Source organism: Haliaeetus albicilla, chromosome 12, assembly GCF_947461875.1.
Source record: "Haliaeetus albicilla chromosome 12, bHalAlb1.1, whole genome shotgun sequence".
NCBI classification, from domain to species: Eukaryota; Metazoa; Chordata; class Aves; order Accipitriformes; family Accipitridae; genus Haliaeetus; species Haliaeetus albicilla.
This window is the reverse complement of record NC_091494.1, coordinates 33,768,806-33,795,291: the sequence shown is the minus strand read 5'-3', so window position 1 is coordinate 33,795,291 and position 26,486 is coordinate 33,768,806. Positions and strand designations below refer to the sequence as shown.

General features: G+C 45.5%; 1 protein-coding gene across 5 annotated transcripts in view; it reads right to left on the bottom strand.

Moving 5' to 3' along the window:
• CD7 (CD7 molecule) overlaps positions 1 to 26,486 on the bottom strand; it is a 191,764-nt gene that overhangs the window by 25,418 nt on the left and 139,860 nt on the right. The window lies entirely within an intron of this gene.

Sequence of the window (26,486 nt, the reverse complement as noted above, 5' to 3'; positions counted from 1 at the left end):
TCCTCCACAGTTTACTCCAGGAAGGGATACAGTTGTTCTACCCTTGTAGGCTTCAAACAATTTTCTATTCAGGTTTACATTCGGTCTTCTGAGGAACTGTATCATAGACAGGAGAAAAGGAGGGATGAGGATGATACACTCGTGCATGAAGACTGTCCATCCAGCACCTTTAAACCATGCAATCCCAATCAGCAAAACAAAGTACTCCAATGCAATACTAAGACCCAAAAAGCTATATCCATAATAATATTGAAACAAGCATTTTGAGAACTAACCATGAACAAAGAGATTTTTTTAATGTAACTGTGAGAATAAATCAACAAAGTAACCAATACTCCACAAATTAGAGATGAGAAGCAAATCTGAATGACAGTAAAGGACAACAAGTGCTGTGCCTTCCATCAGCTTTGTTAGGAGGCCTAAGTTTGCGCATCCTTCTGCACCAGTAGCTTCCTGACTGGTTCAAACAACTACAGAATAAGAGAGAGCGGGAAAAAGCATAATTAACCATTCTGAAAGAGTTAATTTTCTAGGCAGAACTTAAGATCTTGCAGTGGCACGAGAGATCATGTTGCATATGACTTCCTACTCAGAAAGAAATCTCTCTCAGATCAATATTTGCTTCCCACACCCATGATTGCATTGAAGTAGTCAGAAAACCACTAGGAAAAAGAGCAAAGATTTTTCTGCTCCTTCTGAGCAGCTCGTACCATGTTCAGCAGAGAAAAAACCCTGTATGTTAAGCCAGCAGCTCGCTAGAAACAGAAAGTGATAACAAGCTATCAGGGAGTTGTTCCAATATTGTTATAAGCCAGTCCCAGCCCAGCTGCACAGCCTCTCTTGGAGATCTTTCTTCTTTCATTCCGTCAAGGATAAGGCCCTCCATGCTCCTGCTAAAATATGTTGCTCTCCGAGGAAAGCATGCAACACCAGTTGTGCAATATGGTTCCCACATGTTAAAGCTAGCAGCCTGCGTGTCTGGCTTCTGGGTAGCAGCACTACTCATCCATAAGCAGCTCCAAGTAAGCTGCTATGACAGTCTTTAGGAGGGATGCCATCCACCCTGCCCGGCATGGCAGAGCTAGATGGGGCTACTAGAAATGAAGGTGGGGGGCAGAGATTTGCAGGGCTATAAAAGCGCTGAAGTGATGAAATTATATACCATAGGATGCACAACCAGTACCAAAGAGCTTTTAGCACACACAAAATACCCACATGCTGTCATACAACTTGTCCTGGAAGCTGGGATTTTGCCTGTGGCAAATCAGTTTTTGTCTCAAAATCCCAGGGGAAGCCAAAGAAGTGGTGTGACATTCAGGGTATGTGGCAGAATTGACAGCGCAGGAAAACCCCATAGAGCTCATTTGGGAATTGATAGCTAAAACCTACTGGGTTTTAGCTGGGTCAGTGTAGGTGGCTGAGATGGAAGAGCCGCACAGTACTCAAGGATTGTGTGGGTTGACCCTGGCTGGACCCCAGGAGCCCACCAAAGCCGCCCTATCACTCCCCCTCCTCAGCTAGACAGCGGAGAAAAAATGTAGCAAAAGGCTCAGGGGTCAAGATAAGGACAGGATGAGATCACTCAATCAATTACCGTCAAGGGCAGAACAGACTTGACTTGCAGAAAATTAATGTATTTTGTTTAATGTAGTTAATGGAATTTAATGTATTACCAGTCAAACCAGAGTAGGGGAATGAGAAATAAAACAAAATCTTAAAACACCTTCCCCACACCCCTCCCTTCTTCCTGGGCACAGTTTCACTCCCAAATTCTCTACCTACCCCCTGCCCAGCAGCAGAGAGGGGAAGGGAGTGGGTGTTGGGGTCAGTGAATCACACGTTGTCTCTGCTGCTCCATCCTCCTCAGGGGCAGGACTCCTCACACTCTTCCCCTGCTCCAGCTTGGGGTCCCACCCACAGGAGACAGTCCTTCACAAGTATCTCCAACATAATTCCTTCCCACAGGCTGCAGTTCTTCACAGACTGCTCCGGTGTGTGTCCCTTCCACAGGCTGCAGTCCTTCAGGCACAGACTGCTCCTGTGTGCATCCCCCATGGGGTCAGAAGTCCTCCAGAAAACCTGTTCCAGCCTCGCCTCCTCTCTCCATAGGGCCACAGGTCCTGCCAGGACCCTGCTCCAGCGTGGGCTTCCCACAGGGTCACAGGCGCCTTCAGGCATCCACCTGCTCCAGCGTGGGGTCCTCCATGGGCTGCAGGTGGAGATCTGCTCCACCGCGGACCTCCCTGGGCTGCCGGGGACAGCCTGCCTCACCATGGTCTTCCCCATGGGCTGCGGGGGAATCTCTGCTCTGGCGCCTGGAGCATCTCCTCCCCCTCTTTCTTCACTGACCTTGGGGTCTGCAGGGTTGTTTCTCTCACATATTCTCACTCCTCTCTCTGGCTGCACTTGCTGTTGCACAGCTGTGGTCTTTTTCCCCTTTTTAAATACGTTCCCCCAGAGGCGCTACCACCATCACTGATGGGCTCAGCCTTGGCCAGTGGCGGGTCTGCCTTGGAGCCGGCTGGCATTGGCTCCATTGGACACAGGAACTTCTAGCAGCTTCTCACAGAAGCCACCCCTGTAGCCCCCCCCGCTACCAAAACCTTGCCATGCAAACACTATCAAGGGTAAACAGCACCTCTCAGTAGATAAAAAAAGTGACAAGTCTCCTCTCAAAACCAGGGAACAGTCAGCAGACAGACCAAAATCCCACTCTGCAACCTGCTACTAAGAAGTACTGCAGGAAGAGTCATTCTTGTCTTTTTTTCCCAACGTCCATATAACCAGGCCTGGACAAAAAGAGGACATGCTTTTAAGACCATTTTCATAATGAACAATCAAATAATCACTTCATTCTTTCTAAGTCTGGAATGCAGAAAAGGGTTCTCATTTCTGCACTTCCTCAGATATGGTTCCTGTCAAAATATTTCTGAGAAAGGGAGACCCATAGTCAGAAAGCATCTGGAGCAAGGGTCAGTGCAAGGCAATAGCGGGGGCTGCTCTGCTCTACATTCTAGTGCTCCTGGCATGGCTGGGAGAGACGGCATAATCCCCTCCTTGCCCCTCCAAAACAGGGCTAAGCATCTTCTCTACTCAATCTGTGGTCAGAACATATCTGTATGGCAAAGGCTCCAGAATTTACCACGGGTAGGATTACATGTGCACATATTATGGGGTATGGTTAGAGCTCTCTTAAGACCCCTGGCAGCAGACATCTCTAACACTCACTGGCTGCTGCTGGCAGGGTTGAGTTGCTCAGCTCACCCTGACCTGACCCATCACACATTGCACCTTTCCCTGCCACCTGAAACTACCTGGAATATCTCATCGAAAAATAGCTTGCCATCGTAGAAGAAAAACAGGTCTGACAGGGCTGCCTTCAAGTTAATCAGTTAATAAAGAAACTGAAAGAAGCCCTGTGTGATGTTTTCCCTCAGTACATGGCACCAGATGTACTCTGACATGCAGATAAGGGAGAAAACACCTTTACCTAGGAGTTTGAGCTGCTGCTATTGCCACACACAGCCTCAGTCCCACGTACCGCACCACACAGCACCTCCATTAGGAGACAACAGCCCTTTTGCCCTGCCATGAATCCATACCTACCCTCTTTCTCTGGTATATCATCTGTTGATCCTGTTTCCAGGTTGCAAGTGGTCTGAAAGAACAGCCAGAAACAAGGGAAAGAGCTCCCTACCTCTGAGCTGAATCCCCTTATCATTTCAAGAACAAGTTTGCAGCCACGTGCACTATTGCACTCCACTGCCCATCTCAGGTATGACCTTAAGGAAACTGGAAGACAACTGCATGTGCCAGTGCTGGGTGGAGAGAACTTCAGAGCTTTCCCAATCCTTTGGCTGCTCTGAGCAAGAGCAGTCCACCAGCATCCCTCAGCTGCACAGCACTCAGGATGAACCCTTCTACTCACTAGACAAGAATCATATTTTCTTTTTTTGGGTGGGGAACAGTAATGGTTATTTCAAAACTCCATATCTTCCCCAAATGGGCCACTGAGAAAAACAGTTGGCTAGCACTGTTTTAACATTTGACACAAATAGCACAAGGGAACAAGTTGTAGCTAAGGAACATAGCAGCCAGGACGCACATTGGGGTTTTTTGGACCTCTGGAGGATTGAATGGTTTGAGGAATTGCTAACGGGACTAAACTCCTCTCAAATCCAGCCCGTCTAAATAGCAGCTGTGTTCAAGTTCTAGTGCAAGCTGTCAGTGAAAAAGATATCAATATTCTGAGAATCTGACTCAAAATTTTAATTTTTCTTTTGCCTTGATTCAGTTTTTCACAGAAAAAATTAGTTTCCAAGTACAAAAACTTCGTAATACCCAGCCACACAAGAACTGTTTCAGATTAGCCTCTTCCTAAGGGCCACAGTATTTAGTTCCCCGGCACTGTTTTCATGTGGTTCTTCATTTCCGTTTTCAGTGTTCCCTGTGAGTGATACCCAGTTCCTCAAATGCCTGCTTTCTACAAGCACAGAACAGAAATCTGGGGAAAACATATGCTGCCTAACCTAAAATTTCCAATAACAGGCAAAGAACTTCAGTATCCAAGAACTGTTTTGAGAATTTTATTTCAGTTTATATAGATAGAGCTTGCACTGCATCCTTTGACGATAAATTAAGTAGCTGGTAAATAGAAAAAAAAAAAATTATTAATTTATATCTTCACTGAGGAACTTCCCCCCCTCTTACTTAACCAGAAATATGCTTTAGGAATTTATTTTTCTTTGTGGGCTGCAGAACCTTCTTGTTTTGCATTACGTGACAAGAGACTGTCTGGAAATAAGATCATAAACAATATGCAGTGCATCTGCTAAACCATTCATAAAATCTCTTGAGTACCTGTAACAGCTGACCATCAGCCTATTCCTGCATATGCACCAATTTCTGTTTAAGGCAAAATTTTCAAGTTCCTTACACGATTTTATCCTCGAAGCCCAACCAGCTTACAGACAATTAACTTGATGGATGAGGGACAGACAGTTGTATTCTGGTTTATTGATATCACTACCATCAGGATCCTTATTAGATTGTATTTATACTGCAATAATCCTAGAAATTCTACTCCTGAATGAGGCTTCATTTTTACTTCCAAGAGAGATAACCTCCAACATGAACTTTCTCCTATGGCCAAGGAATCTTGTACTTTGATCCACCCTGACACCACAAAACCCCTTTCCTTTAATCCAGAAATACCAGCTCAGAATATTAACATTAACTTTACCCAGAACTTCACCCAGAAACTCAACATGAGAAATGAACCAGAAGACATGAGATGAAAATCAAATACTATGAACACAGAAGAACTTAGAGTTTTTCTTAGGCATATGCATGAATACAAGTAGTGTTTTGGGCTTCTATTCCTTTTTGCTTCAGAGAACTATGACCTGGGGTTTTTTATATGTCTTATTTCATGTTTTTGGAAACTGAGAGAGTAATAACAAGGTCCAAGGATCTCTACCAAGTCTCGGCACTAACAGTTATTGTCCCATTATATCATTGGTCCACTTTCATGTTTGTGAGGGACTGGTATGCCAGGAAAATAGCACATGAAGTAATTTATGGCTGAAACATAAAAATGAGAATGATAATTGTTTATGACAGTGAATGTAGTATCATAAAAGTGATCTTTATTGCTAAATAATTCACCAGTCAGGCATGATATACAGCTGCGAATGTAAGGAAAGATAAAGCTTTTTCTGGAAAAGCTGCCTTACAAAACTGAGTATAGACAGTAAGCTTTGTTCAGAAGAACAGTAAGAAATGCTACTATGAAAACCAACAGTCTCATATCTCTTGGCACTGGTGACTTACTGCAACAGAAACCAATGAAACTATCCAAAATATTGCCAGCAAAAAGAGCTTCTGTAGGTTAGTCTAAGAACCACATTGTGAACCTTAGACAGCTATTAATTTTAGTTAATATACTGAGTCTTTAAAACCTGGACCAGAATTCATCCCTGATGAGAGTCCACTGCTTTGAAAAGAAATATAGTGCTTGCTTCTTCACCAAGTGGACAGCTGAGCAAAGGTTCACCAGATTCATTTCCCTGACATTTCCATATCACCATATTAGCAATTTCTGTCCCTCCAACTCTGTATCCCAGAGATGTTGCATTTTTCAGCACTTAAGCAACATCCGTGCTTGGAGACCCCCTTGTGCTAAGCCCCTGCAGACATGCCATGAGGCAGCCCCTTCCTCAAGGGTGCTGCCCTTGAAGCAGAAGATAGACCAAGGCAAGAATAAGGAGCAATTATCTTCTTAACCCCACAGATAGATCGATTGTAGCCACAATTTTGATCCTTTACTTCTTTGACTTCAAGGCCACAGTCAGTAACAGAGATGCATGCTGCAGCCATAGGAATGAAGCTCCTCTACTAGAGGAGCTACTCTCCACTGCTGCACAGGGTAGCGCAGAACAGGGATCTGGATGCCACATAAATCCTCAGCCTCGGTAGTTCCCAGACTAGTCGGGGCTCGTGGGCCATGCAGAGAAGCTGCATACCAGCTGAGCAGGACTCCGCTGCCAGGACACAAGCATTTCACCAGCTTTGCTACTTTTGATGCAAGATGCTGTGAGCAAGCACAGAAATGGTGTGATGTCTCCCACTCCAGAAAACCACAGGGTGCTGGATGAGTCAGTGAGGCTTCATCTTGATACTATCAAACTTCCTTTAACAAAATTACCTAACATCAGAAAGCTGGTGGAAGGTGCAAATTAAGGTGATCTTGAACATCACAAGGCAGCAAGGACCAAGCCAGGATTTGCTTACCAGGACTGTGCCATGTCATGGCATGCTGAGCATCCACTGCTGCCAGGAGCTTGCGCCATGCCCAGAGTGTGTGCAGCCATGCAGAGGCGCTACCAAACCACCCTTGCCCATCTGCACAAGGTCTCTTCCACCAAGAGCCCTAGAGAAACTCCAGGGACTAGTGGCAGCCTGGAATATGTTCATATTCTTTGTGTATTTTTACAGATCTGAATCAAAATCTTACGAGCATTCAAATTCACTGCAGAATGATGCAATCACCTTTTTGGCCTTCCCTAGTACCAGGCAGCTTCTGTTGTGATTTTTTCATTTAAGAAGAGTGATGGGAGAGTTATTCTGAAGCCTGCATAAAGCTGCTCGCCCTACATCCCAAGCTCATGTGCTACTTGTGCTTCTGCTTTCTTTCACTGACAACCTGTTTGGAGCTGCAGATGTTGGCTGAATCAGGTTGAAACATTAATCTTGCCATATCTGGGGAGACAGCAAGTCTGAATAAAGCAGCTCTCTTCCATAGCAGAGTCTTGTTTGAACTGGCCTGTACCAGCATTCGGAAAATTCTTGGAAGGGGTGCAAACAGGCTCTTCTCTTGGAAGAAGTAAATGTTATCAACACCAGTGTTCATGGAAATGCCCAAAAGCCTCTGCAACACCCACAGCCGAGCTTCCCCTAAAAGGCAGATCGTTTCCTATAACAGCACTAAGCCCTCCAAGGGTGTCAAACAGGAACTATAACTGCAGTTGTGAACCTTTAATCTAGAAGTGTTTTGTTGGCTTTTCAGGAGAAACACCACCCTTTTCCAAGCATCTGTACATTCTGAGTGTCCAAGGGGTCTGGTTTTGACTGGGGACACAGCTATAGCACAAATAATACCCAACAGCATCTCAGAGATCAGAGTAAAAGGCAGCAGAGATCCAACACATTTACAGCTTTGCAGACACGCTCACAGCCAACAACACTATAGGCAAAGCAGTTTGGCCACAGCCAACAACACTATAGGCAAAGCAGTTTGGCCACAGCCAATTAATAAGCTAAAACAGGATCCAAAGCTTTCCGTGAAAAGAAACCAAAATAACTTAGCACAATTATTATCGCATAATACCAAAGCTAGCTATTACAATTTCCCCTTTAATAATATAGAGACCAAGGACTATAAAAGAGAAACTGCAACTGAAATCCAGGATTTGGTCTGTGTTTACTTTGATTTCCTCCTGAAAACACACTGTGGTGACCCCACCTACTCCTTTTTCTGCACTGTTAAACAGGACATAAGGAAATCTCTCCTTTCCTGAAAAATCTTATGTCTGAGACCATGAGCCAAAGCACAAAAGTTACTTTTCCTTCAAATTTTTAGATACACCAAAAAGCACAGCTTTTCACAGACTAAAAAGAGAAAATAGATGGAAGGAACATCAGTGTTCCTGAAGCAGGAGTTGACACGCTTCTCCAGTCTCATCTTCCTGGTTATAAAATTAAGGATAATATTTGGTGATTACCGAAGTTCAGGCTTACCCTTTTGGAGCACAGATCTGTAATTATGGTGAAATCAGTATTAAAAAGATGAATAAAGGCAACATTAAAAAAAAAAAAAAATTTAATATTAAGCTTCGCTCCAGCAACAAGCCCTTCCCATGGGGCAAAGCTCCCCACGGCGGTTACAAGCACCGCTTTCAGAAAAGAGATTTCAAGGTTTTTGAAGGCAGCACTGAGCAGTGTGGGCACACCATGGTCCCCACCCTGCAAAGAGAGAAACAGCCTGAAGAGGAAGGCTCTGTCTAAGTCAATAAAAAAGGTACCATCTCCTGATCATCCATAATCCATGCATCAGTTTGCTTTTGGATTCCTCTACAAACCACCTCATTCTTTCTGAGACAAAAAGGTGTTAACGACAGGCTCCCTCTTCATGTCTCCCTCCCTTTAACTATAGAGTGAACTCTTGAGTTTTATGCTCCTGCCATATGGCTAATACGATCTTATCATCAGCAATCATATCAACCTTTTTGTGGCTCCTGGGTGCCACGCCAGCCTGCTCTCCTTGTTTACCATTTTGAGTCCTGGCATGAACACAAGAGAAGATCTCAGCTTCCCCCCAGGCAGCTGACACTGCTCTAACACACCTGTGTTTGGAGACCCTCATGCATAACCAGGAGAGGTGCCTGGGTCCACCGCCGTGTGCTTAAAAGAGGGAGCTTATACAGTCACATCTACAGTCACATCCTACCTCCTAGCCTTTCCTTAATGACTCCAGGCATGTAGGAAATGAGCAGAAGTTAGTGCATCTTCCACCCGCCTACGTTTTTTTCAAAGGAGCTGCTCTTTTTGCTTTCATGGAGATCCTCCGACCGCCAGGAAGCAGATGAAAGCAAAACCACTGCACTGCTCCATTTTTTACCAGCTTAGAAGGCACTGCTTCCCATATTTCAAAGACTTGCCACGTACCTTCCTGCCGAGACCAGCTCAGCAATTTGGCTGCTACTGCTTGGATTCCTACCTGTGAAGAGCAAGTTTTGAGGGCTAACATATGTGCCAAGGAATCCACAACACTCCAACACAGTGCCTTTCCTCCTCACTTGCTGCATCTCGCTGCAGCTGGTCATTTCTTTCCTTACCAGCTTTTCCCCTTCCCCAGGAGCTGCGGAAAAACCCATTGCTGAGGACAGTTTTGAGATCTGTCTGTTCTCAGATGGGAAAAGGCTCCAGTTTCACTAGCAGATTCAGGCAGTTTGGGGGTTCTTTTTGGCTTTGTAGTGGGTTTTTTTTGTTTTCAAGGTTTTTTTGTTTGTTTTTTAAAATCTTTATTATTTCTTGCACAACAGTGGCAAGTCACAGTTTGGCATGCCAATAAAAGGAGCAATTTTATGGTAAACTCTGCAGCCGCTGACACCATGGAACAAGGGGAGGAAAACTTCAGGGCCTGTAAGTTCAAGGTACAGATGAGGATAAAATACACTGCTTGCTTTCTCCCTCAGTTTTGTTTTTGGCACACGCACTGACCTCTTCTGGTCCCTCATCATTGCCACGCAGCACACAACCACCCCATGCAGTGTGACCTGCAGCTGATCACAACCAGCACTTCCAGCTCCACGCTTCTACAGGCTTTGGCTGCATCTCAGAAGAGCAATGCTGCCTCCCAGTCCACAGTCCATTCTTTCATTCAGGCTGGTGTTTGTACTTTGTCCCTATTTCCATCCCATGACTCACCGACCGAAAAGTCCAACTTGCTGGGACACAGAGCGCGTCAGAAAAACCCGCTGAATTTTCTTTCCCTTTCTCCTGCCTAGATGATTTTTCTTCTCAATATTTGCTTTCTGTTGCAACACAAGCATTTAGCTAACACTCAAGCTTATTTTCAAGTTAATGGTTGCAGCAGAGATTTACCAGCTGGGTTGTTGCCACAACGTCTGGGTGCAGGGAAGGTGAGCTCTCCCCTCGTGCCCAGGACCACTGCCTGGTATTGCCGCAGAGGCTGTAACCATCTCAGCCATCCAGACTTGCTCCCTCACGAGCCCAAAGGCAGCACCCCAGCCCACTCAACTTCAGGGAGGTTATTTCCATGCCAAGTCTTGCTCCTGCTCAGGACAGCATGACCTCCACGAGCCCACTCTTTCTTCACCTTGCCAAGAGGAAAATATAATCTCTCTGCTTTTTCTTGTAGCCTATGACAACTCAACAGCCTTTTGGAAAAGTCACTACTGAGGAATATTTGCAACCAGCCCCATCCTCCTTCATCTATTTATTGTACTCTGAACTGTATAGACAAGGTTTAATTAAGTGCATGAGTTGTTCTCTTTGCTTTACCACTGCTCCACAACTAGATGTGATACTTGCAGCCAAAATAAAGTTGAATCCCAACTAACTAATACGAGGAGGGATCTAAAAACAAGTGTATTGCTGCCATGAGATACAGCAACTCATAAGAACTGCTGACATTGTGATAGCATACAAAAGCAGCTGAGAGATTACTTTTCATTCTCTGGGAAAGTTGGACTCAAGCATTTTGGACCATAACTGAAGGCACTTCCAGCACGAGTCACAAGCAGTCTGTGGGAGAAAGGTGATGCAGGATGTTTTTCTGAGTACAATGGCCTTGGTGTTTCTTTGCCCGATTGTTTGCTGATCAGTGGTGGATGGGAGTTCTGTATGTTGCAAAATGTATGAGAAATTACTTTTGGGTGGCCTTACAGTTTCTGAGGAAGATAAGGACTTTAGCCCTCTTAGGTAACTTAGCTTAGAAGTATCCATATGGATTACGTCAAAATGTAAGCATAGATAATAGAAGCACTAACAAGCATTCTTTAGGATAAGATGTATCAAACATGCAGAAGATCACACTGTGCAGAATCATCCAAGAAGGGTCAAGTAGCAGACAAGTGAGGAAGACTATGGAAGACCACCAGAGGACTCCTGAAGACCACCAGAGACCTTCAATGCGCCTGCGTAAAGAACATTTGCATATGCTAATACTTTCCCGGAAAAATAATGAATAACATTTCTCGGAAATCTAGTGAATATGTATGTAGATCATGTACTTAACCTGCACAATTAGGCCTGACGGTGTGCACGATAGGTGGAGTGATCCCCCGTGCACCCAGCACTGCAATAAAGAATGCCTGCTTTCTAAAACTCCAAAATCGAGTCTTAGAGAGTTTCCTCGACCGGCTTTTTCGGTATCAAAGGGACTCTCATTAAGAGTTTGGTTCTCCAGAAGAAAGGCTTATACAGTGTGAGACAAGATGAGGACATGGTAGAAGGCAGCTCCTAACAACTGATTCCCCAACTACAGATTTTTAATTTTTTTTTATAAACCACATCATCTGGTATCCATAGGAGACTGGATCTCACCAATAGATTTACAGGTCTGAAAAAATAGCGGTGCAATCCTTTCAACCCCAGCACAAGAGGATTGATTCACCTTCGCCAGCTAAAAATCACTGCTTGTCTGGATATCAGCCTGCTCCATCAAAGGCCAAGCAAATACAGTGCTGCCTGCAGCAGCGGGATGAGATTTCCCCTTTGTGAGAGGAAATGCTCAAGTAGAGCAAAATTAACTTCATGCTACTGTCAAACCTTCCTAATCTGTTTTCCGGCAGACAAAGAGTACATTTGGGAGGATGAACTGCAGCAACAGCTCTGCTATGCTCCAGGCTTGGCAACACTAGCCCTGGCCACATGTTTTGGTTTTGTTCTCTTCAGCCAGAACAGAGGGTGGAAGTAACAAGCTATAAATTCCCTTGGGAGCATTTCTTGGACAGCGGGGGCAGCCTGGAGAATTTGTAGGGTCAAGATATGAACATAATTTCAAAAGCAAATATACACTACATGACAAGCCTGCAAGCTTAAAAGCTAAGACCACCAAACAGCACATCCCAACTCCTAGGTGGTCACACAGTATCATCTGGAGCAACCTATCCCTCCGGTATTCTAGTTTATCACCTGTAAAAGCACAAACACCTCTGTGCTTCAGCGGGGAGCCCAAGAAAGTTGCCCCCAAGATAAATACTGAGTGCCACAACTTGCTTCTAGGTCTGCATGCTTGACAAGTACTTCATAGCCTACTTGGCCACCTTCTTTCTAGAAACCAAGCAACTTGTTCACATTTATGTCTCCATTTATAGAAAGCAGATCCCATAGCTTTGGACATTTCTGTCTCAAAACTAAAATGAAGGAATTGCAAAACAAGTCTACTTACACAAACAGTTGTGTTACTGCTCTAAAGTGAAGAGCACAACTGAATATTTAAAGGGCAGTGACCTAACTGACACATTCCTTAGCATCTCAGTGCAGCTCATATACCTTCCAAAGGGTTTAAATCTAGATATTGCCCAGAGAATAACAAAATCCAAAAGGCAACTAACATTGCAGGCAAAACCTTTCCCAGATATATCTGATACAAACTACATTGGGGAGCAGATTGGTCCCTAAGGGTAGGGAGCACTCCTCAAAGAGCAAAGCCAGGGAAACCACCCCAAGACCATGTACAGAGTTTTATACCTGTTGTCACTGAGTTTCAGTCCTAGTCCCAGCACCACTGACCTCTCAGGCCAGCTTGGGCAACAGCTCATAAACCAAAGCCACAACCCCAGGAGCTCAGTATGAAAATAAGAAGTTAAATGATTTCTCACAACACAATTCAACACAAGAACTGCAGGTTTTTAGACGCCTACTTTCTTGTAGGTGTCCTACTGTGCGCTAGCAAAAAGCCAACTTTGTTGCTCAGCAGCACCAACCAAACCTCCCAATGGGAATTAAAGTCTTCAAAATGAAGCAAGGGCAGCAAAAGGCAATCACCAGCACCACAGACAGCAAAGGAGAAGTTTGCAAGACCTTGTAAGGCTGGAATAGACTGTTCACATGCTACCATCTACTCTCCCAGGCAAAACCAGAAAAGAGTACACACAGACAGGTCAGTGTAGAAGGAAAAGAAATTAAACTAGTAACTGTGAAAAGTGCATGGCAAAACACAGGAGGTGGCTAAGACAAAAGACCCTCCCATGAACAAGCCATGACTTCTAGATCCATCAACTCTGACCAGGGATTAAGACTTGCCCATTCCAATACAGCCAATTTGGGGGGCGGGGTGGGGGGGAATGGGGTTTGAGAGGGGCTGTTGCCTCCTGATGTCTTGTTCTGCCCTGAGGTATCTCTACAGAGGTCCCTGGACAGAACCCATCTTCCTCAATCACCACTAGCTAAAAACATCTGGGGACACGCTACATCCTCTGGGACTCTTCCTTGTACGATTCACACTTCAGATCTGACACTACTCTGCTAATTTGGCCATTTCCAAGATTAGGCTTTATCTGTGATGTGGATTTCATTCTCAGAGGAAATTACTTCAGCCCTGGCATGAAAGAGTGGGGATTTTGCACTACTTCCTTTACGTCCCATCTCACACTGGAGTCCAGTGATCCGAGGAACAATCATGCTTCCCTGAGATAACATAATTTCTTGCTGGAAGCAGTGGAGAACTAACTAATATTTCCCTTTTCATACCTATGTTCCAGAGGATAAATATACATAGGGTTTAATGATATAGACATCTGACCTTTTGATACCATGGGCCTGTTTTCTGCTCCCCTACCATACAGATTGTATTGGTACCAGGAATCTGGAGATTTTTAACCCTTTTTATTTCTCTTTAAAAGGGATGTTTAATCACAAGCCTGTGACTTTATTATGTTTACCGCACACTGAGGAGATAGAAGCTGTCAATCCCACTGCAGCCCAAACCCCTTGATGGCTGTTGCAGATGGGGAGTCAGGTGGGGAACACCCCTGACACTGCAAGGGACTTGCACATCCTCTCCAATACAGTTCCCCCACAGACACTATCTGCAGCAAGGCTCGTTGGTCCACTACTTCAGGCAAGGCAGAAAAACTAAGAAGAAATTCCCTTTGCAGCACTGTGTTTCCCCCTCTGGTAGACCCTGGGCTGTGCTCACCCACTGCTCTCCCACCTGGACTGAGCTGGTGTTAGGGTCCCCCTTCCAGCTATGGAGCAACTTCAGCTCACAGTGCAAAAGGATCTTGTAATGACTATGTAGATGCCAACACTGTTTTTGAAGCATCAGAGCAGATCTCAGTGTCATCAGGCTGAGAGATGGGAATCTCAGCAAAAGATTGCCCGTGTTTCAAAAGTGAGGCAGCTGTGGGTGGTATCATCTTTTCTCATCTATAGAAAAAGCCATGCTGTTTATCTGATGTGGAAGATAGTTCTCCAAACAGTTAGGTCTTGAGATATTATTTCTACAAAGTGTTAACAGACAGCCTGTGCTCAGCCACCATTCCCCTGCAAGCAAGCCCCAGAAGTGCAGCAAGGCCATGACTGACTTAGACGAAGGGGAGCATGGAGGTCTTTATCAAAGAAAGCTCATGGAACAGGACACTGTGCTCCAGCTGAGGTCCCACTGCCTGGAGTAACCACTCAATTTATTACAGTGATGTTCAGCTTGGGATCTCTTACAACACCCAATTCTTGCAGAACTGCCACCAGCAAGTCATTCCCCAACCTGAAATGGCACAGTTCCTTATTCGAATGCTGCTGACAGACACAGGCCTGTACCCACAAATTCCAGGCAGACTGTGGGGTAACTACATAGCCACCTCCACCTCTTGGACCAGGTGTACTGGAGAACATCCAAAGTGAGGTGGGTTCCAAGCTAACATGTGCCATGGGGTTCAAATGTGCCGCTGCCCAGAGAGATCTTAGGGACCTTCCACCCAGTGAGGGGAATTCATTGCCTATTTAATCATGAACTTGTCAGTAAAATTATTGGAAACATCATCTAAATAGAAGTTTGTAAGATTTAAGGATTCTGCTTCTCCCATCTTGTTTCAAGACAACAGGATGACATCATCAGCTTTTTCACATTTAGTAGTATTTGTTTACACTTCTTACATGGAAGATCAGTCTTTATATTTGAACAACATTCTTGCGCAGATGACAGGAAAGCTACTCTCGTTTGTTTTTTTTATTGCTAAAAAGATAAGGACATTTTTTATAAGGGAGCAAGCAACGAACAAATCAACATTTCCTGGTCAATAGCAGCTGGCTTATGCCACCAGTCAAGAGAGTCTTGACTCAAAGAGGCAGTAAAAATCCCTACAGAACATTTCCTTCTCAGAAAACATCCTTCTGCCTTGATTAACTGTAGGGGAAGGGACCCTAAAAAAAAAAGGCATTTTGTCTTTCTGTTTTTAGGCCAGGCTCCCAAGTGCTGGTGTGTACGTAAGCATTTGACACAAAGGGGAATCACCTCTGAGTCCAACTTTCCCATAGTAAAAGGAAATTATTAAACATCAGAAGAGTTTGATTTTGTACACAACATGGATAAAACCATTCTCTCTGCAATTAAAACTGAATGTATTCAATTCAGTAAAATGAGATTTCATTCCCCATTACTTGTTTGATTGTATTCGGAATCTGGTTGAAGCATCATGCACAGGAGCTGCATGAAGGATATGTTTCATTTGGAAAGATGATCACATTCAGACAAAGGGATTGTTGAGTTTTTCTAAGCATTCAGAGGAAATATTTAAACAAGATTTTTATTGACATAATCTGTCTGAGCACGAGACACTTGACAGCACAAACCACTTCAGGCTCAGCTGAAGCAGAAAACCTGCAGGAGGACATCTATTTTATAGCAAGACGATCTTTGTCCTACCCCAGAGTAAACACTAGGCAAATCACCCCATCCTTCATTTGGGGGCTAGCTACAGGCAAAACCTTGTAGCTAGTGCACCCCAAAGTACCCACCCTACAGTTTCCATTTTCCCAGCAAGGGACACTAAGCCCTTGCTTGCTGTGGGATGTCTTTCTGGTATCCAAATAGGAGAGGAGAAGGATGCAAAATCCAGGCTGATGCTGGGCAGCGGGGCTCCCACGAGATTCCTTTGCCTTGCAGGAGCTCGCCCTGCTCGTGGTGCCACCGTCCAGAGCCCATCGGCACAAGGCAAAAAGGATCATAGACTAGAAGCAGCAGGGCTGCACCCCACAAGAGCCACTGCCTGACTCTAAGGCCAAGACACACGAGAGGTCTGAGCTTTAGCTCTTCACAAGTCCATGCCCTGGGGGGTTGGAAGCACAATGCAATGCCCTGGTGATTTAGTGGCTTATGGTAGACCTCTTGTGTAAAATTCAACAGCCACATAATGCTGTGGTTTTGGTCTGCAACCAAAGGCTTCCTCATTTGAGTATAGCTTCTCTTTCCTGCCCAACACAAAGATGACTTTGACCTATTTATCCAAACAAATTCTAGTTATTCTCAACTGATCTTTTCCTACTAAAATCCAACTCTTGCAGAGGGGACAGATTTCCTTTCTGACTCCAACTGCCATAACTGGGGCTCTCTGAGGACTCACACCAGTTCCTCCAATACTGACTTTCTCCCTCCTGAATGTTTCCCTCCACAGAAATGTTTTTCTTCCATAAGGCATAGTCAGATGCTGGCACGCTACAGGCCAGTCCCTCAGGACACTCACTTATTGACACACCAGGTGTTTTCCTCGTTGCTGTCATTCTTGCAAACATTTTTTAGCTGAAGTCTTGTCAATTGTGCAACACAGAAGAGATCTGAGTTTCAGAGAAAAACATGACTTCAGGCAGTACAAGCCCAGCAACTCACAGCTTCATTATTCCCCAAGACTGCTTACCAAGCAGGGACCATACAAATGAAATTGGAGGACAAATTGAAGCCTTTCAAATTTTCATTCTTGCTCTAGAAATAGACATAGACCTATAACACTCTTTACTGCTTTTTTTCCCCCTCTATTAATATAGCAATAGATCCATTATCCAGATACACATGCATGAAGGCACAAGCAGGAGAGGAGTTTTGCCTTAAGGGAATTGAAGGGAGGAAGCATGGGCAATTGACTCACAGCAGCAAGCTCCCAATCAGCTATCAACCCTTCAAGACAGAGACATCAGGATTATGGTACATATGCCAAAAGCATAGCTCAGTACTACCTTCAGTTATAAAGTGAAACAGAACATCAGATATTATTAGGAAGGAAATACAGAACAAAATAATAAACCCCACAGTGTATCCACATTTGTGTGCGTATTAGCTCATGCTCCAGAAGGACAAAATAGAACCCCAAAAGATGCAAACATGGGCAACAGATGAAACATGGGCTGCAGGAGGAAGGGCCCAGAAAAGCCACTAAGATCTGCAAGAGATGTCCTTGAAGCTGTGAATGACCCTGAGAAACAAAATAAGGAATGTGACCTCCCCTGTCCCTGCAGGGCAAGAAAGTGGAGTTCACAAAAACCATCATTGTGTTGCATGCTTAAAACAATCAACAGAAGAGTGCCCTTTGCTACAGGACAAAGTGCCAGCCCAGAAACTATTAGTGCATTTGGCATTAGACAGATCTATGGAAGAAAGGTGCAGCAACAGAGGCTCTTAAACACTATGGCTTCAACCTGAACTCCAGCTCACAGAGTCTAACTGCTGCCTGCTAAGAAGATAAACCCCACAGCTACACTGTTGGCCAAGGCGCTTGCAGATAGATGGTCACTCTTACAGATGGGATGTTGGGATCCAGCCCAAGCCAGCAGAGCTGGTCTGGTCTCAGCAGGTGCCAAGTCAAGACGTTCTTTGTCTCTGAAGTAAACAGAGGCATAAGTGGGCTTGGAGTTTTAACTTGGTTACTTTTTCTGATCAGAAGAGCATGGGGGGAAAATGGATGAAGTGGATGAAGCAGCAGGTGCTGAATCCAAGCAGCCCTGACGTTTTGAAGGATTAGGGGTGGGAGGGAATGGGGTTAGCCAAGAGGCATTGTATTTGGATTTTCCATATGTAAACATACATACAAATAATTATACTATTTAGTACACATAATTAAACACACTTGCAAAACATCCAAACTACATGTAGAGTTCATCTAGTCCAACACAAAGTTGGCTCAAATCCCAAAGTCATTGAAATTCACACTACAAAACTGCAGCAAAACATTGGCAACATAAACCTTCAATCAGGAGCTACACGAGGACCCCGAACCCCACGTTTCCTTTACATTCATTCCCAAAAAGGGTATGCACTTTTATGTCAGACTGTGCTCAGTTCTTCAGAGGGCTTCTTTGGACCATCCCTTCTACTCTCACAACTCAGATTTACTGCAGATGTTACCCAGATAAGATCTGTCTTCCACAGAAGCTTCCAAAACAGGAAAGATCTGGGAAATCATTTCATAACAGAATGTCATCCTTCTCTATGCTTAATACTCCCATACTCAATCCAGGAATAAATACCGCTTTGTTCTCACTGGCATCTGACCTACTGTCCCTTGGCAAAGGTAAATGAACTTACAAAGTCCTGAAGGGATGTATAGTGGCACCAAGCATTGCCTTCAGGTGATCATGAAATAATCCCTTTACAGTTGCTAAGAACAAATCTAGATATGAGTACCACAAACTAGAGCACTTTCAGTTGAAAAGAATTAAAGCCCCCAGGTTGGAAAGCACTCTGTCTCAACCACCAGTCTTGCTCCCAGGCCTCCGCTTCTCAAGTGGGTTACATGTGAATACGGCTATCCACACATCTATTTTGCAACACTCAGTTAGGGACCTTCCTTCCTGTGATCCTGCTGGCATTGCTTCTCCAAGAACAACCCTTGCAGGAGCTGGCAGACTCATAATATTTAGGGCCCAACCAAGTCTAGACCTGCCACAGGCATAAAAGACAATAAATGTTTGTAGGGCCTGGCCATTGCAACAAATAAATATCATTGTATTCTTTTTCTGAAAGATCTCCATCATTACTATAGGGTCGGGGGAGGAAAAACAAACAAACAAACAAAACCCACAAAAAATCAAAACACCATCCCCCAAGATCTCCAACTCCAAAAGGATCAAGTGATGCCAGTTTCCAGGCAAGTAAATTTGTCCTGCAGAGCTCTCTCCCCTCCAGAGGGAGCTGAGTTGTGGTTCTAGCAACAAAACCAAAATTTCATAATAAAGCACGCAGTTGCAATGGCGAAGTGCTCTGTTTCAGCCCCGGTGCAAGCTGACAAGGAGCTCTGGAGCACAGTCTGCTGGATGACTTCATCCATTCACTTACCAGAATAAATAACAAACACAATGACCTCAGCCTCAATACAGCTTATTGTTTCAGTTCATTTTAACATAATAAAAGCAGGGAGAAAACAAACATTTTGGCATGATGAAGTAGTGAGAAAACATTTTCTGATGTGACAAGGTCTCCAAAATTACACGGGAGAATGCAACTTGCTGAATCTCCGACATACAACTTTCTCTGTTCTATTATTTCAGGGAGTCACGCTCACTTCCCATGGGAAGCCAGAAGCAAAGTATTGATCCTCCCTCCACTGCAGCTCCAGGAGGAGAAACTGGGATGAAAGCTGCAGGGCTGGAGCTGCTTTTGGTGGTCTCCCACAGCTTGAGCCCATAGATAAGAAGAGGAACGGAAGGAAGAGGTTGATTGTGCAAAATGAAGTGCCCAGGACAGCTGAGGAAGAAGCTACATTGCTGCTCAAAGCAGAGATTCATTTCAAATTTCTCTTGTACATGTTTAGGGTATTCCCCTTGCTACAACTCCATTTCCAGCCATTTCAAACAGTTACCTAAACTTCCTTTTCCTTCCTCTATTGCTCTGGCTCCTGGGTAGATGTCAGCTGTACAGTGGATGCTACTATTCTCAGTCCAAAATTACCCATCCCGGCGCAGGGAAGTTACATCCTTCAAAACTCTCTAATATATTGCACAATTGTTGTTTGTTATTTTAAAGTTTGTTATGTTTATAACCATCATACCAAATATTTTGGAAGCCTAAAAGCAGACCCTAATCTGGGCATCTCTGTCCCAAACCTCTGGCAGCAATTACAGCAAAGCTGGAAAATTTCAGGAGCTCAGCTCCCTACATGTGCTAAAGCCCTCTTGGGATCCTGGCCTGGTGTGAGCCCATGTCTTGCTGTCACAGAGGAGGGAGGCTGAGACTGGGGCTGTGCAAGTCACAGCCCCAGCACGGACGACAGCATGATGGTAGCAGAGATAGGCCTGCTCCAGGATGCCCCAGAGAGAAAGCCGCACCAATAGATCCCAGCACATTAGGCAGACAAGAGACATGATAGGCACTTTGGAAAACATTATGGATCTTTATCTGCCTCAGCCTCCTTGACGGGTTATGGAGGATCATACGATTGTGTCACATCTGTACAGTAGGTTGACACTGGCTGGACGCCAGGTGCCCACCAAAGCCGTTCTATCACTCACCCTCCTCAGCCGGACAGGGGAGAGAAAATATAGCAAAAGACTCAGGGGTCAAGATAAGGACAGGATGAGATCACTCAATCAATTACCATCAAGGGCAGAACAGACTTGACTTGGGGGAAATTAGTTTAATGTATAAGCAGTCAAACCAGAGTAGGGGAATGAGAAATAAAAACTAAAACCTTAAAACACCTTCCCCCCACCCCTCCCTTCTTCCCAGGCTCAACTCCACTCCCGATTTCTCTACCTCCTCCTTTCCCAGCAGCACAGGGGGACAGGGAATGGGTGTTGGGGTCAGTTCATCACATGTTGTCTCTGCCATTCCATCCTCCTCAGGGGCAGGACTCCTCACACTATTCCCCTGCTCCAGCGTGAGGTACCTCCCATGGGAGACAGTCCTCCACGAACTTCTCCAATGTGATTCCTTCCCACAGGCTACAGTTCTTCACAGACTGCTCCAGTGTGGGTCCTTTCCACGGGGTGCAGTCCTTCAGGCACAGACTGCTCTAGCACAGACTTTCCCATGGAGTCATGGCCTTCTTCAGGGGCATCCACCTGCTCTGGCGTGGGCTCCTTCCCCATGCTGCAGGTGGATATCTGCTCCACTATGGACCTCCATGGGCTGTCGGGGGACAGCCTGCCTCACCATGGTCTTCCCCATGGGCTGCAGGGGAATCTCTGCTCTGGCGCCTGGAGCATCTCCTCCCCCTCTTTCTTCACTGACCTTGGGGTCTGGGTCTGCAGGGTTGTTTCTCTCACATATTCTCACTCCTCTCTCTGGCTGCACTTGCTGTTGCACAGCTGTGGTCTTTTTCCCCTTTTTAAATACGTTCCCCCAGAGGCGCTACCACCATCACTGATGGGCTCAGCCTTGGCCAGTGGCGGGTCTGCCTTGGAGCCGGCTGGCATTGGCTCCATTGGACACAGGAACTTCTAGCAGCTTCTCACAGAAGCCACCCCTGTAGCCCCCCCACTACCAAAACTTTGCCACACAAACCCAATACAATCTGTCACCAGTTCCCCTCTGGGAAAATGGATCAGTGGCTGGGACCCCTCCCCATACGCTCAGCAGGACGTTGCTGGGAGCTGCACACAGTCCCGCTGGGCAGAGGATGGGGATTGCCACCCCAGCTCCAGTATTTTAGGTAACAAATCACCTTTCTGCTCCAGCTGAGCCAAGACACCCCTGCAAACAACGTGGGTCAGTGAGGCACAGGCTCCACCACCCTGGTGGTTCTCCTTCAGCAAGATCCACTGTCCCAGGGTCATTTAAGACCATTGTGATTCAAACTGGCCTTCCCACATCTTTGTATTTTAAAAACTGCTTCAAAGCCCAGACATGTCACCCTGTGCCCAGGGAGGTGACAGGAGGACAAAGCTGCAGGTCCCACTGCTGGAGGTGAAGGACATGCAGTTTGCACTCAGGCATCAGTCACACCACCCAAAAAGTCACGTCGCAAATCACCACCACCACAAGGGAACATCCTCCTGAAGCCTTCTTCAGAGGCGAAGCTTTTACACTTAGAAAGCTGTTATTTCCTCTAACAATTTTCTGTCCTGTTAAGTAACACAGTGATTTTCATCAACTTTGTATCTTTCTAAATTTTTGGCAAAGCTGAGTCTGACAGAGGACCTCATGTCAGCAGTCAGAGCCACATGCAGCCACAGCCACAACTGTTGTAGAATAGTTGAAGTAACAGGTCCTTTCCAGATCTGTATTTCCTGTAAGTAGTGTTTTCTAAATATATTGCATACTCCTGGAATGCAATACCATTAAAGTCTGACCCACTGTCCAAGGATGAAAGTCTTTTACAAACACATGCCATAAAACCTTGATCTCAAAGAGTTTACGATTAGATTAACCATTAGCTGTCATGACAGCATGAGATAATGCGAAAGGGAAAAAGTCTAGAGTACAGGTCTTGTTTATTATGGACAAAATCATTACATGGTGAGAGGGGCTGCTAACTTACATTAAGATGTTTAATAGAGAGGTAAGGAAAAAAAGGGGGCTGGAGTGACTACTCCTATATCTACGTGGTTCATCAAAGAGGTCAGCACAACTCTCCTAGCAGCTAGATACATGGGTGTTCATTGGAAAATGTCTGTGTTCCTACCTGCAGGATTTTTTTTTTTTTTTTACTATTGTTCACTAATAGATGTTTTCCTGTAAGCCTGGAAAAGGCTAGAGAGCAAAGTGATCAGGCTCCATTTGTTTGGGTTTTTTTTTTGTTTTGGTTTCGTTTGGTTTTGGGGATTTTTTTGAGATTAAAAGCTGGTCTCTTTTCTCATAGAAAAAAATTATATGGAGCAAACTCAGCACACAGCTCCTTGCAGGCCACTGCCAGGCATGTGTGTGCTGGCAAGTGGCACAGCCAGGCATGAGCAGCACCAGGGTGGCAGAGGGAGCCATGGCAGGGCTGCTGGGCACTCCTCTGCCTGGCAAATCCACTCTCGGGCACTCTGCCATCTTACAGATTGCTTACTCAGTCACACACCCTTTTGCAGAGGGTCAGGACATGTATACCCCCAGGGGCTGGCAAGAAAATAAATTCACATATTACAACATTTGTCTCAACTAGAACCATATGCAGTCTTATAATGCCTTCAGAGCTCAAACATTGCAGCCTATGGCTCCGTCTTTCTCACCCTGCCAGGAAACAATGCTTCTTCCGAGAACCAATTAGCACCAAAAGGTGTCATTAGTACTAATATGGAGCAGACACTTCTTTCAGGGGGGTCCAGCAGACTTTGCAGATGCCTGCAGCTGTCTGCAACATTTGGGTACCCTCATCCCCAGCCAGACCACAGGAGTGAGACAGTCACCAGGTGTGGGACACAAGTCAGATTTGCCCTAATGATTGGATAAGACCTGGTGAATGAAGGAAAAGGAAAGGGCAGAGCAGATAACACCATCTAGCAGAGAAACAAACAGGGATTACATTTAGCTGTTACTGTTTCCTTGGATGACTTTTTGGTTTTTTTTAGCTAGAGCAAAATTAAATAGGTTAATGTCTGTTGCCTGCAGGGTAAGATAATATAATTCATAAAAAACAACATTAGCTTTCCACAAGAGCCTAGGGTGTCTGTACAATGCCTGACATTCACAGAAAGACCCCATAAATTGATTATTTTGGAGAAAGGAAATGCAAAGCTTGTGTTTTCCTTCCTAGTGAGCAAATGCCCTTCACAATGCTTTTAATATGACAGAGGATTTTTTTAATCTAAATAGAAGAAGAAACAATTCAAATGCTGGGAAACCAGTTAGCGGAAGGACTGCTGAAAGGGGAGATAAAACCTCTCCCTTTCGAGTCATCAAAGCTGCTGACCAAGCCCGTCCAGACAGGAGCACTTCTAGTCTTTGTAAAGACAGCCCAGAGCCCAGGGTATTTCTGCTAAGAATCATAGCATGCACCTGTACCAGGTCCAAACACCTAATTCAGGCAGAGCAGGAGCAAAGCTGTGGCTTTGGACTTCAGCCTTTTTTAGCAACTCACTTCCAAACCCTCCCACCCTATTTTTTCCACACCGCAAGGCATCAGTACTGCTGCAGCCCACGCCAACCACATCCAGTTCCTTCCCAAAGTCAGGCAGCATCTCCCAAGCCACAAACCATTTATTCCAGCAGCACTGGTATTGCTGCCAAAGAACTTCAGATCATCTTGCTGAAATACTCAAGGGGTTGTGCCAGGCTGGTTCTCCAACAACCAGTATTAAATGCACTAATTGTTCTAGTGAAAATATTCACTAGAGAATAAACCCATCCAGCATAAGAGCTTTACACAAGTCATTTACCTCTTGTTGCAGAGGATGGTGGGCAAAGCTCAACTTTATCAAAAAATTCATCAAAATTAAAACCTCTTTTGCGTGCAAACACAGGAAAACCACAAGACTCACTGATCAGGTCGCTGCTGTGACCCAAAGGTAAATGTGGCATGACCTCAGCCTGCAGTCATTTTAGCAGTGCCCACATCAGCCAGCCTCCTTTCCAGAGCAGGGATCCCACGGACGGGCGCACGTTGGTTGTATCCTGCAGCCTCCTCCTGGTTGTCACTGGGCCCTGGACACACCTCTGCTTGCTGGGGCTGGCCCCAAACAGGACACCAAACCACAGATCCTAACACTGGGACACAGGACGGGGCATTCAAAGAAGCTAAAGGGAATCAAGCAAAGATAAAAACCCAAAAAATTATAAATACATATGCAGATATTAATCAATTGTTTGACCTGATGGAAGCCCATACCAGCTCAACTCCAACAAAACTGATCCACCACCAGACCAAGAAATAGCTTCTCAGGGATTGTGCTCCCTTTGCTTTACACCCAGAAGCAACAGCTTTCCTGGACAAGCACAGGAGAGAAGAACCAGACTAAAACTCAGCTGTTAATTTGAGTTTGACCCAGTGACTGGAACAGAAATAGTCCTCAGCTGGCCTGACACTTCTGCCTCTCATTGCAGAACAGGACTGGGATTTTGCATCCTCTCCTGGAACAGTTTGGGATAAAAAAAAAAAAAAAAAAAGCTCCTGTGCCAGTCCCAGCATCAGCCACTTGATGGCCATCCTGCTTCACAGAAGAGCAGCACCCAGGCCAGAGTGAGGCCCTAAGGCCGGGGGGGGCTTGCCAGGGACCCCCGAGCTAGCAAGGAGCGAGCAAAGGGCCCCCCAAACATCCCCCGAGCAGGGCTCAGCAACTGCTCCCCTGTGCCCCCTTTGTGCGGATTCCCCCCCCTCACTCTTCAAGGTCTGCTATGGCACTGGAAGCAGAAGTGAGCGTAGAAAAGGTTGAGGAACAACCCCAGAGACAGCACCAGGTGAGCTGCCGCTCAAGCCCCAGCTCGCTGCCCAAGTCCTGCCATCACAGCGCATACGCGAGAGCTGCAGAAATCCCAAGCAAGGAAGTAATCTCACAGCTCTTGTCCACCTTACTGGGAACGGGCAGGTTTGTTCTGGAGACTACATCAGAGATGGAGAGGTCACAGGTCTGCCAAAGCCAGTCATCGGGTCAAAACTCTGCTTCTCCCTCCCCCAAAGACCACCGCAGCAGGGAACACCTACACAGTCCCCTCACACCACCACAGTCACCCCAAGGTATTTTAAAAGTCAGTGTGTTTACAGGAACCACCCAAGCTCCAGGTCACTGCTCTGATCAGGTAGATAACACAGCCAGGAGGCTCAGGGGAGGAACTTCTTAAACCAGCAATTAAACTTCCTGATATTTCCCATTTTACCTGGGAATGCTTCTCTCTGCATCTGTTCTTGTGGACACGGTTCTGAGGAGGTGAATACACCGAGGACAGTGTGCTCTAAGGGTACAATACAGGGACACTAGAAACATGGGAGCACTAAATACCAACCAGTCTCTGGATGCTCTGGTTCAGGCCAGTCTGATCTCCAGAATGAAGGAGCCTGTAGTGCTCCTGCCTCTGTGGTTGGTGAGGAGCCCAACAGTCATGTGCATCTGTACAACACTGAAGCAACCCCCAAATCACTTTTTATTTCCACAGGCATAACCCTGACAAGTCACTTGACTGCATCAAAGCAACTCCTTAAACAGGGCTTGTCAGGGTGCATTGGCATCAGTGGCTTGTGCACAGCTTCCTGCTGACACCAAGGACAAACAGCGAAACATGGGAGTAACAGGGCCAGCAGGTACCAAACCCAGAGTAGGACACACCGCTGCCAAGGTCCTCCAGCACTGTTTGGGGATGCCCATCAATTCTGGATACAGCCAATGCTCTGGTCAATCCCCAATGTATACTGCAAGTAGATGCAGAGGAACTGGACTTGTGGTGCCCATGTAGGTTCCTCTCAGGCAGGCAGGAAAACAAACTAACAAGCCAAAACCAAAGCAAATCAAATGGAAGAGAGTGGGTGCGTTTTTAAGAGCTATTTCTTCTGAACTTCCTGGCTTACAAAAACCATAGGAGCAAAGCCCCACCTTCACGGTTTGTTTTGCTTTAATTT